Below are 13,435 nucleotides of genomic sequence, written 5' to 3'. Positions count from 1 at the left end.
CGAAGCCGGATCTTGCGCGGCCTAACAGTAAATCCCTGAAAGTTATTTTCTAGATGTGTCTATTGATTCATCTCATCAAGACAACCGTACTGATGACCTGAAACACATTTTCAGGTGTGTTTGGTGTACAGCATTTGTTCCAATCTGTTGAAATGTACATTGTCAAAGGTTTAATGAATTGTACTGCAGGCATCATCTAAACACTGCGCTTCCATGGTTGAGCTCGGCACCCTAAGTTTGAATTTTTTCACAGGCCATGCACTGACCGTTACCTGTCTCTGCTTTCTTTTCTTTGAAATGTTTCGACTTCTAAAGCGACAGCCCACTTCGTACTTTTCAGGGGGTAGTGTCCGCTGTCCTGGCCGTTGCGGCTGCCCAGTACGCCCTGCCCTACAGCGGGCTGGGCTACTCGGGATACCCGTACGCCGCTGGACGCTGGAACAATTTTGCCACGCCATACTCTACCTTCGTGGCTGCCCCCTACACCACCTATGGTGCTGCTCCCTACACCTACCCTGCTGCCCCCTACACGGCATACGCCGCACCGACCAGTGTCAGCTCTCAGCACTATTCCCTGAGCAGAAGCGGGGACTACAGCTACGGCTACGCCGACCGCCTGAGCACCAAGTCGGAGAGCAAGAACGCCTACGGCGACACCGTCGGTTCCTACAGCTACGTGGACGCCAACGGCCTGATCCAGACGGTCAAATACGTGGCGGACGCCACCGGCTTCCACGTGCAGGGCACCAACCTACCGGTGGCTCCTGTCGCCGACCTGAAGGCGCCCGTCAACACCCTGGTGGGACCTGCTCCCATCCATGATACAGCTGATGTGAGGGCCGCCAAGGCTGAGTTCCGCCAGCTGTACGCCGAGGCTACCGCCGCCGCCAAGGCTGCCCCTGACTACCGCAAGAAGCGCAGCGCTCCTCTGCCCGTCAGCAACACCCCCGAGGTGGCCGCCGCCAAGGCTGAGCACGCCCGCCTGTACAACGCGGCTGCTCTCGGTATCTACCCTCAGAAATACGCTGCATCCGGCCCTCCCGTCACGTTCCAGGGCACGTTCGGCCCTGAGGGCGTCTCTTACGCCTACAGCTCTATTCACCCCACGCTCCCATCCGGTTACCGTTCTTTGTAAGTGACGTATCTTTGCACAGCATGTTTTCTGCTCATTTCTGCTTAACTGCTGATATTGTTTTCTCGTGTCCACTATAAGGCGCTGTGCGGTGTTATTTGGCATTACACGTGAAAGCTGCCATGTCTCGTGTATTTTCAAAGGATGATTGACAGTTTTCGTGCAAAATGCCACCTCACCTGGGGCAAAACATCTATACATTTGTCGACGGCTATTCAGATAAACAAAATGGACTTCAGCCTTCTGCTTTTCCGGCATCATCAGTTTGGAGCATCCTGACGTATGGTGACAGGTGTCAACCTTCATTATGCAAGGAGGAGCTGGATAAATTGTTCAAACTGCGAAACTAAAACTCTGCTACCCTTGTGATAACGAATGGATATCTTTTCACGAGTAAAGAAGTTCCAAAACAATGACATATGAGACTGAGAACGTGGAAACTGAAAAATATTCTGAGTCTGTCAGGACGCTGTCCGCAACTTAACGTACAACTTATCAATCATCCTTACTCCCGCATAATCATACGGGGTGCATGGTATAATGCTAATGACGTCACATACCTATGTCCGAATGTTAACATGGCTGAGATAGAGTAGAAGGTGAAAAATTGCACCAAATTCCGGACAAATATCACAAGCAACTAGCATATTTTCAATTTCTCTTTTATGCTTTTTGTGCGACTTGTTCATAAACTTTATGCGGAGTAAGGTCGAGTTTGTACTGCACGAGCAACACACCTCCATTGGTGCTCTGTGTATCCACTCTCACACAAAAATGACTTTCCGATCAGACTTGACAAGCGCTTGCGCGCCTGCTTCGCTGCGCTATGTGAAAAGTGTAGAAGTTTTCATCACGTTTATTTTGGAGATGGGGTCGCGGTTTTAGGTGCCCTAGTTGCCGGGATATCGCGCAGAGTGAAAAACACTCGGGCGCAGGCTGCGCGGTGCTGGCGGTCTGGCGGACGCCGGCAGGAGAGAGCGCCTTTTGCATGCCCTCTTTGCAACACAGGCAAACCTATTCCATGGGACCGGTGGTTGATCGTGGGACGTGACGGGTGATTTTTGCCACTTCCATCGACTGTCTGCTTTTGAATGGTGGCAGCACGCACCACCGTTGCGTTCAACGGCATTGTATTGTATCCGTGAAAAACATTCGGCAGCAGTCAAGTCAATTTTGCTGGGTCACGGAAATTTCATTACATACATTCCGGAAAAAGTTCCTGAAGCACGTCCTGAGCTTGCCCTCCCCCGATTTTTTGAAACGTTCCTACGCCTATGATCCTTCGTAAAAGCCATGCATCATCACGGTTTTTGGTGCCCTGGTTGTCGAGATGTGGTGCAAAATGTGAAAAACGGCCGGTAACGGCCAAATCTGTCTTGCTGTCGCGTGCACACGTTACACGCAGCACGTGCGACATGACAGTTCATGCCACGTCATCGTCTGTTCGATTTCTTATCAATGCATGCCACTCCCCAGTTCCTCCGTGTCCTGGTTCCCGAGTTGTGGCACAAAACGTGTAAACCTGTGGAAAAGAGCCAAAGCCATATCCCTCGCCCGTGTGTGCCCGACACGTGTGACTTGCCACCCCGCACTTGCGACACTATGGGATTTTTCGTTCAGTGGCCTATCGCAGCATGCTAGTCGCGTGTTGCTACGTGTCAGAAGAGCGTAAAGCATGAAATTGGATTAAATCGGCAAAATACATCTTCGCAGTTAATGTGCAAATGTCACATGACACGTGCAACATGACATTGTACACGTTTGAGCGATTGTTCGTTAGATCGCCTATCGAGGCATGCCAGTCTCGACGTACTTTATTCCCTGGTTTCTGAGGCATGACAAAAAAGTATAAACCCCTCAAGAGAGAAAAACGTGTAAATCCATAGTTAAACACGCGGGCGTCATGACATGTGGCACGTGTCACCAAACGTTATCATCTCGCTACTTCCATGCATCATCGAAGCGTGCCAATCCCGGGTGTGTTTGTGCCATAGGTGCCGAAATGTGGCACAAAACGTGCAAACCCGTGGAAGAGAGCAAAATCCCTTCGTGGTCCCGTCCAGTGTGCCACGTGTGACCGTAGCATTTCTATTATTTAAACTTGGCACCTTGCAATTTGCAGCGCAACCGTGTGTTGCACAAACTCGCGATGCGGCTGAAAGTATTGTCGCGTCAATTGTGAATGCTCGGAAACAGAATACACGCATGTACACGCACGGAGACCATCGCGCGCAAACTCGTGGAAGGGAGCAAAATCCATTTGTGAGCCCATGCTACGTGATACGTGTGACCGTACCATTTCGCATGGTACGCCTTTTCGTGCCATTCCCGTGTCGCCGCGACCCACCGTTGTCGAGATTTTGGTGCGAGATGGCATAATCGCTCGGAGGCAATGAATTACAGTAGCCAGTCATTTAAAACTTGGTATCTTGCAATCTGTCCTGCAATTTACAGCGTGACATTACGTTGCACAAACTCGCGATGCGACTGAAAGTGTATTCGTATCAATTATGAATGTTGGAAACAAAAGTCACACCTGTACGCGCACGGCGAACACAACGACCGTCGCACGCAGCGCGCCATCGACCAGCAGGTGCGAGCTGAGATCCCCCATTTCGGTTGCTCTCCCCCCACTCACAGCCGGGCAGACTAATACAAGCCCCCGCATTACTGCATGCTGGGTAGTGATGCTGTGACGTCATCATGGGACTAAGTCATATGGCACCTATGCTACGGCTGTGTGAAATCGCTGTTATCTGCGGGGTGTTTTAAGCATAGATATCTCCATGAACCGATTTGTTTTGACCTACCACATTCGATGAAGCATTCAAAGCTGGGAAATGACGTTGGTTTGCACCAAAGCTACAAAGTTATTGCTGAAATGCACTTCCAGTCTGGCTTCGACAGCGAGGGGCTAGCCCACTCATCATTGACTTATACCGGAGAACTCTAGCCGGAATTGCTTAGAAATTCTATGTAAAATAGTACAACATATAACAGAATGGGATGGAGATGAGAAACAGTGGCCCAAACGGGCCTCCACGACCCTGTGACGCGCAATGAGAAATTGGAATGCACATCTTGTAGCTTTAGGAGGGGCCCTGCGAGGGTGGATGCAGGTTTGGTTTCCCCTGATGGGGACAGTGATGAGTGAGCCTTGGAAGGCGTAAATGCAGACCGCGCCATTTCAGTTCAAGGTAGTTTCCCGTAAAATGGGACGATTTCTGGCAAGTTTGGCAATTTGTGTCATTCAAAAGAGTAGTGGCCCATATCTCAGCTGGGAAATAGTCTTGGGGATGTATAAGGGTGCCCGGGGAATTATTCTCAGCATACCTTTTTACCTACCCATCCGACATTATAGATATGCAGGTTTACCAACAAGTAGTAAGATCACAGTAAAGTAACGGCGAAATTGTTTTAAATGTTTTATGTTTTAGTGTTTTAAATACAAAATGTGCAATATCCATTCATGTAATATTGGACTAAAAATGTAGAACAGGACGGCTACGCAGTTCATTGGCGAAATCTCCGTTCGTAATCATGCTCCTAGTATCTACTAACCCTTGCGTAATATGAGCCAAAAATCATACTACGGGCTACCAAATTTTAGTCCCATGGTGACGTCACGTCTGCGCAGCTGGACTAATCCAACTCCAGAATGCTCGTGGCTTTAAAGAAAGGCTGGCGAAATGAACAAAGCCGGAAGCCTGTCGCGCAAAGGGCCATTTCGACCTTTAACGCCCAAGGTGTGCGCCGGGAGCCGGAACAGCATATTGCCGTATCCGCGCCGAAAAAGCCGTCATGCACCCCTTAGTCTAGGCTCATCCACATGCGAATTTATTTTTTTTAAATGAGATCAACAAAAGAGTGCGTAAGAAACAGGATGAATCGGCAACCACGCCTAGGTAGTTTTCAACGCCAAATCACGCATAGTTTTGACGGTAGCGGCTTGTATTCGGCGCCGAGTTTCAAACTTGGCACGGTAATTCTCGCACGCCACTGGCCACGCCGCATGCCACGACCCGCGGCCACCCGGCCACCAAGGTAAGGGCACCTGGAAACGTCCCATCATTCAAATTGCAGACATAAACTTTCAGTTTTGGAAAGGCTATGTTGGGACTGCATGTGCATCTGCATAGAGCTGCATAGCCGCGCCAATATGTGTATGGATGTAGGTAGTTAAGTGGCGAATAATTTGGAATTAAAGACGGATTCACGTTGTCAGGTTCCTAATCTATGGCACGTCAAAATCAGGCCGTGACTCTCAGCGAGGCCATTTACAGGGAATCGATGTGATGTGGCAATCTGATCTGGGGCAACCTGTGACAATCTCAGCTGGTGTGGCAACGAAATATTATGCGAAGCCATACATCTCTGAGAGGATTTTTAGTTCATAAAATCTATGAAATGTAGGACTGCAAGGAGCCCAGATTTTAAGTCAAAGTCAGGCACGAGATTCAGACGGAAGTCAAAACTGATTTACTCTTGTACTCGAAAGCTTGCTTTATGAGGTAGTCTTTGGTGCTTGTTTCGAGTTTGTTAATGACGGGGACTGCAACAGACAGGTTCCATGAACTTTTAAGAGTCAGTGTAGGTCACCGACCTTAAATGACCCACGCCAACATTTGTTTTAGGAAAATACAGCCAAGCTTAGTCTCTGACGCTTATTTCAATGGGAAAATATCAACAGTCTCGTAGGTTTTTTATCACCTTGATTTGCTGAAGGTTAAAAAATTCACTGGCCTTAAATAAACACAATTTAATTTGTGTTTACCACAGGTATGTAGGAAAACGGGGCTGAAAAAACAAGTCTGGGGGCACTTTGGACATCATTCTGGGATTTGACATTGTTTGACTTTATTTGAACCGACTGCATTACCTAGAAACATCAAGTTCAGCCACAACCGAGATTATATACAGGCCAATCCACCCTGTAAATATGTTGTCTTTAGCTAGTATGCTTCTTGAGATCTCTGGGAGCGGAGTGGGGGGGGGGGGGGGGGGTAAATTGACCTCCCTCCGAGCGAACGATGTTCATCGATTCAACCAGCCACCGGGGCGCGTGCTACATGCGCCGGGGTGGCCGGCTGGATACCCTTTGCTCGGGTTGGGTTAAATCGTAACCTTCCTGAGATCTTAGGAACTGAGAAAAGCTCAGGAACGATATCCTAGTGCATTTCGCAAACTCGCTGTACAACCAAACAGAAGGTGCGGATAAGAATGTCTCTTACATCGATGATATTTCTTGCCTGACCATGACTGAACTTACTGTTAGAATTCTTCTAGAAATCAAGCAACTCGTCCCAGACATTTCTTCCACCCCGGCGCACTCTCCACCAAATGTGTCAATTTTATACCTTGATGACCTTTTTGTTGTCGAACCCTCATGAAAGCTTGCTATAGAACTCTGGTTCCAGCACATGACCACACTACATTGGACTGCAGATTATCTGGCACATCCTATGACCACAAAGATACTGCCTTATCGCACGAATGCCAATAGTGGTTAGTGTATCTTCTGATAAACCGTCATGACATCACGCATAATCAGAATGTCACTTTTGATGTGAGAGTTGATACCCGGAGCACCAAGTGAGGTGTGTCGCTTTTGCCGTACGAACTCCATTTAACCCTGAATGAGATTCGCGACGAAGCCGTAAAAAGAGCAAACAAACAAATGACACACATGCTGGACACCCGTGATGTATTTTTCTGTGCTGGTGATTTTTCCACGTCTTTGCTCTGTCTCTCAGTTATGTTAACATTCAGGCATATGCTTGTGACGTCATTCGCATTGTACCACGCACCGGGTATGATTTTGCGGAGTTAGAATGATTGATTAGTTGCACATCAGATTAAGGGCAGTGTCCGGGCCGATTCAGAATTTTTTTCAGCTTTCATGTTCTTGGTCTCATATGTCATTGTTTTGGAATTTCTTCACCGGTGAAAAATTAGTCATTCGTTATCATTGAGCATAGCAGCGTTTTAGTTTTATAGCTTGAACGATTTAACTGGCTTCTTCTGATATATTAAAGAAAGGGAGCTGTCAACATTCGTCGATGTGCTCCAAACTCATAATGACGGAAAATCAGGAGCTTGAGGAGCATTTTGCTTATCTGAATAGCCATCGACGTCTGTATATGTGTCTGGCTCCAAGTGAGATGACATTTTGCACGAAAAGTGCCAGTCATGCTGAGAGAAAACACCGAGCATTAGCAGTTTTCAGGTGTAATGACAAATAGAAACACACACACAAAGCGACTATTTGCAGCCCGGGGAAAGTAATGTTAGCATCTCAGGGCAGATAAGCAGCGAACATCCTGTTCAAGGACACGCCGCTTACAAAGAAAGGTAACCGGAGGAAACCGGAGGGTGAATAGAGCTGTAGGCGTAAGAGACGCCCTCAGGGCCGAACGTGCCCTGGAACGTGACGGGAGCGCCGGAGACAGAGTATTTCTGAGGGTAAATACCGAGAGCAGCCACGTTGTACAGACGGGCGTGCTCAGCCTTGGCAGCGGCCACGGCGGGGGTGTCGCTGACGGGCAGAGGAGCGCTGCGCTTCTTGCGGTAGTCATGGGCAGCATCAGCGGCGGCGGCAGCGTCGGCGTACAGCTGGCGGAACTCAGCCTTGGTGGCCCTCACATCAGCTGTATCATGGCCGGGAGCAGATCCCACCAGGGTGTTGACGGGTGCCTTTAGGTCGGCGACGGGAGCCACCGGCAGGTTGGTGCCCTGCACGTGGAAGCCGGTGGCGTCCGCCACGTATTTGACCGTCTGGGTTAAGCCGTTGGCGTCCACGTAGCTGTAGGAGCCGACGGTGTCGCCGTAAACGTTCTTGCTCTCCGACTTGGTGCTCAGGCCGTCGGCGTAGCCGTAGCTGTAGTCCCCGCTTCTGCTCAGGGAATAGTGCTGAGAGCTGACACTGGCCGGCGCGGCGTGTGCCGTGTAGGGGGCAGCAGCGTTGGTTTTGTGCTGGGCAGCGTGGTAGGTAGAGTATGGTGTGGCAAAGTTGTTTCCGTGTCCAGCGGCGTACGGGTGTCCCGAGTAGCCCAGCCCGCTGTAGGGCAGGGCGTACTGGGCTGCCGCAACGGCCAGGACAGCGGACACTACCACCTGAAAAGTACGAAGTGGACTGACGCTTGAGAAGTTGAAACTTTTCAAAGAAAGGAAAGCAGGGACAGGTGACGGTCAGAGAATGGACTTGTGAGGAAAATTTCAAGCTATGGGCGCCGAGTTCAACCATTGAGACGTAATTCTTGGATGATGCCTGCAGTGTAAATCATTACACACTTGACAATGTATATTTAAACAGATTGGGACAAATGCTGTACACCAAACACATCTGAAAATGTGTTTTTACCCCGTCAGCACGGTTGTGTTGAGATAAAGCAATAGACACATTTAGATATACATCTGAGGCTTACAGTTAAGCCGCGCAAGATCCAGTTTCGCTGATGAAGTAAAACATATCCTAGACTTAATGGATTTCGTTCGCTAGCACGACGAGCAAAGCACTCACCAGGACTTTCATGGCTGAATTCGCTGGTGTTTGTGATGCATGTGGTCCGGTGCCGGCCAGCTTTATACCGGCTGGAGTCGGTGCTACCTCTGTGGAACCACACCCACGCCGACGGCGGTTGTGAGTAACGCTCGCACGGCATTGACCACGACGCACGCCTCGACCTACGGCCACCCGGCCACCAAGGTGAGAGTGGCTGGGAACGTCCCATCACTCAACTTGCAGACATAAGCTTTCCGTTTCGGGAAGGCTTTGTTGGCAATGAGAGTTCATGAGCAAAGGTCGTGTACGCCATTGGCGGCAACAGTTGCGCCGGTGTGATGAACTGCTGGGCGCGGACGGAGGCAGTCCTACCTCGGGTACGTCCATTACGGTAACGGGCCACACGGAAGTCAACTGCTGCCGTATGTTGTCGAGCCACGTCAGTGACCACCTGGCCGCGACCGCCACGGAAACACTGGCGCTGTCCCTCAATGTAAGCTGTTGGTTGTGAGGTGTATGTCACACGCGAGGTTTCATTTACTCTGAGTGCATTTGGAATAAATTTGGAAGAAAATGCGATGCTTCGAATGTCATATGTGTCACATATAATGTTACCTTCTTGACAAAATGAATGTGAACATACGAGCGAGATTTGCAGAGAGCAGTTTGATTATTAATGTTATGGCCCTTTGCATACAGTGAAGAGAAAGACCATTGTCTATCACATATGTTACACGAATGGTAAATACTGATTGAGGCTGTACCATGTCGTCTTTCCCGTCCAGAGCCACATTTTGAATACATGAAATATATGAACATTGTGCTGCTTCACTTAAATTAGCTTATAATGCTAACATAATGTGTTACTGGAAGGGCTGTTCGGTGAAGGTGTACGGTTCAGGTTACTTGCTTCGTAAAAGGTTTGTTTGTCAAGCTTGGTATACTTTGTAACAAAGTTGAGTTGCATGCAACGAATTCTTCATCATGCTTTTTGAGCAAAATAGGGCATGACCTAACGTAGCTCCAAGAGTTTTTTTCGACCATCAACTGTTGAGCATTGTTCGAATGTGTGTCTACTGCACAATCAGGATTGCAAGAGTGTTGTGATTATTGCCTGTAAACGCACCAGAAAGAGAGATTTAATAAAACTTACGGACGTTTATTGAGGCGTAGAGCTTTTCATGATAGTTATGTGGTTAGTGCATGTGGTTGGTTGATGCGAAGTCAATGAGACAGAGAAAACACGACTTGGCGGTGATAAGGCTGGGCCCCACAGAAAAGCTGGCCCACGCTACAACACACAGAACTGAAGGGATTGCAGCACAAAATATGGAAGCGCTTGATATCAAAGGGCACAAACCGATTTTTAAAGCATACAGGTAGATAGCATTCCGAGCCGCAAATGTCACATCTGCAATTTTGAGATTGTTACTCTGCGCAGATTATCAAGTACAGCACCTCGAACTTGGCACGCTATGACGTAATTTATAATGCTCATGTTGGTTTAAATGGGAATTTGTTTCGACATATTCAAGCTCGGATATACAAACGTGAAACCTCTTGGTCAGGAGCTGAAAGGTTCTCCACCCCAGCCCGGAGTCCTCAGCGACCGATATTCTTGTAATACGGTGACGGAGCTTCCTTCGATCCAGAGGTTATAGGGGGGGTACATCATACACCGCGCCGGTCCCTTCCTTGCTGCAGCAGGCCCTCTGCCCGGGACACCTGACACCGGATCGACGCAGTGGCCCCACGGACGCAAAGCGAGCCCTCACCTGCGCAGGGATTGCAATAATTCGCACCGAAATACCAATCCGGGAGGTGTTTTTTCTTTAGCTAGATCATCTAATTTAGTATTAAGGCCAATTCAGACATTTCCATTGACAGTGGGTCAGGTGGGAAGGTCAGATCGAGATGACAATTTTTTTCTTCTGTTTTGCTGAATATCTTGCTTAATGGGTAGTTTTAGACGGTCTTTTACTGTTTATTTAAATGGAGGCAAACATGCATGGTATTTTATGTGTATGAAGGTCTGGCGGATGCGCTGATCTGAAATGGCCACTATCAGCCTTTTGTTTAGAAACATCTCGCCTAGAAAAGTCTTTGGCGCTTATTCAACCGCAAAATATCGAAACAATCTTAATGAGGCAGTTTTTGTCACCACTCTCAAAATGGTTAATGACATGGACCGCCACACACAGATTCCATGGAGTTTTAAATGTCAAAGTTGGTAAATGACCTTAAATGATTCATGCCAACATTTTGAAAGGAAGAATACCACCCAGCGTGATATCTGACGCTTATTTGAATGAGGAAATATAAGTCTCATAGGTTTTTTATCACCTTGAAGTCCTTAAGGTAAAGCACAAACCTTGAATGAACATCATTCAAATTGCACTTAGCACAGATATGTAGGTTTACGGCGGTTGCATAATTAAGTCTAGCGGCACTTTGGACACCAGTCTAGAAATGAACATTGCTTGACCTTATTTGAAACATAGGGCATGACCTAGAAACATCAAGTTGATACACAATCGAGATTAGCATGCAGGTCAACCCACTCCGTGAATTTGGGTCTCTAGCTATGGTGCTTTTTGAGAACTCTGGAGGGGTAAGTTGACGTCCATCCGAGCGAAGGGTATTCATTGATTCAACCAGCCACCTGGGCGCGTGTTAACAATAACCTAGTGCATTTTGGAAACTCGCTGTGCTTACAAACAAAAGTTACGGCGACAAACAGCCCCTGCGCAAAACATTTTGCTATGCATTCACACTGTCTTAAACACCCATCGCATGTTTCACCTTCCCCATGGTTGAAATCACTGCTGGATTTGTTTGGGTAGAAATCAAGAAACACGTTCCCAGCAAGATTTTCACCTTGGTTCACTCCACAAAATGTGCCGACTCTGTACCTTGATAACCTTTTAGTGACCCAATCTGATAAAAGCTACACTATACAGCACTGCTTGCAGCACATGGCCACATTGCATTGAACTGCTGATAATTTCATACGCCCCATGACTACGAAATCTGCTTGTTACCATCAATTCTGAGAGGGATTCGCTTATCTTCTGCTCCACCGTCTTGACATGAAGTCTGATCAGGAAGTCATCTTTTGATATGAAAGTAGATACCCGGAGCACCAAGTGAGGTGTGTCGCTTGTGCAGTACGAACTCGACTAAACGATACATGAGCTTCGAGAAGCCATAAAAAGTGGAAGTAAGCACTTCACTATATGCTAGATGCTCGTGATGTTTTTCTGCGAAATTGGTGAATTTTTCACTTTCCACTCGGTATCTCAGTTATGTTGGCATTCGGACATGTATTTCTGGCGTCATTAGCATTGTACCATGCACCAGGCATGATTATCCGGGACTTAGAATGATTGAGTAGTTGTACATAAAGTAAAGGAAAGTGTCTGCGAAGACTTAGAGTTTTTCAGTTTTCACGTTCTTAGTTTCATGTGTCATTGTTTCAAAGCTTTTCTACTCGTGAAAAATAACTATTCGTTATCACGAGGATAGCAGCGTTTTAGTCCGTGAGTGTAGACCATTTAACCAGCTTCTTCCGGTACACCGAATGGCGACGGCTGTTAGCATTCGTCAGTGTGCTCCAAACTAATAATGCCTAAAAAACAGGATGTTGAGGCCCGTTTTGCTTATCTGAATAGCCATCGACATTTATACATGTGTCTCACCCCAGGTGAGATGGCATTTTTCATGTAAACTGTCAGCCATGCTGAGGAACACGCCGAACATGGCCGTTTAAGTTGTAATGACAAATAGAAGCACACGCAGCGCCTTACTGCAGCCGTGGGAAGTGTGAGCTTTTTAGCACAGATGAGGAGCAAACATCCCGTACAGACACATTTCTTACAAAGAGAGGTAACCGGAGGGAACCGGAGGGTGAATAGAGCTGTAGGCGTAAGAGACGCCCTCAGGGCCGAACGTGCCCTGGAACGTGACGGGAGGGCCGGAGGCAGCGTATTTCTGAGGGTAGATACCGAGAGCAGCCGCGTTGTACAGGCGGGCGTGCTCAGCCTTGGCGGCGGCCACCGCGGGGGTGTCGCTGACAGGCAGAGGAGCGCTGCGCTTTTTGCGGTAGTCAGGGGCAGCCTCGGCGGCGGCGGCAGCCTCGGCGTACAGCTGGCGGAACTCGGCCTTGGCGGCCCTCACATCAGCTGTATCATGGACGGGAGCAGGTCCCACCAGGGTGCTGACGGGCGCCTTCAGGTCGGCGACGGGAGCCACCGGCAGGTTGGTGCCCTGCACGTGGAAGCCGGTGGCGTCCGCCACGTAGTTGACCGTCTGGGTCAGGCCGTTGGCGTCCACGTAGCTATAGGAGCCGACGGTGTCGCCGTAGGCGTTCTTGCTCTCCGACTTGGTGCTCAGGCCGTCGGCGTAGCCGTAGGTGTAGTCTCCGCTTCTGCTCAGGGAATAGTGCTGAGAGCTGACACTGGCCGGCGCGGCGTATGCCGTGTAGGGGGCAGCAGCGTAGGTTTTGTGGGGGGCGGCGTTGTAGGTAGAGTATGGTGTGGCAAAGTTGTTCCAGTATCCGGCGGCGTACGGGTATGCCGAGTAGCCCAGCCCGCTGTAGGGCATGGGGTACTGGGCAGCCGCAACGGCCAGGACAGCGGACACTACCACCTGAAAAGAATAAAGTTAACTATCACTTTGCAATTCGACATGTTTTGGGAGAAAAGAAAGCAGGGACAGGTAACGTTCAGAGAATGGGCCTGGGAGAAAAGTTTCAAGCCGTGGGCGCCCAATTTAACTATAGAAGCGAAACGTTTACACAACAT

Source organism: Pollicipes pollicipes, unplaced genomic scaffold, assembly GCF_011947565.3.
Source record: "Pollicipes pollicipes isolate AB1234 unplaced genomic scaffold, Ppol_2.1 Scaffold_4881;HRSCAF=5763_pilon_pilon_pilon, whole genome shotgun sequence".
NCBI lineage: Eukaryota > Metazoa > Arthropoda > Thecostraca > Pollicipedomorpha > Pollicipedidae > Pollicipes > Pollicipes pollicipes.
Note: the sequence above shows the minus strand (reverse complement) of the source record.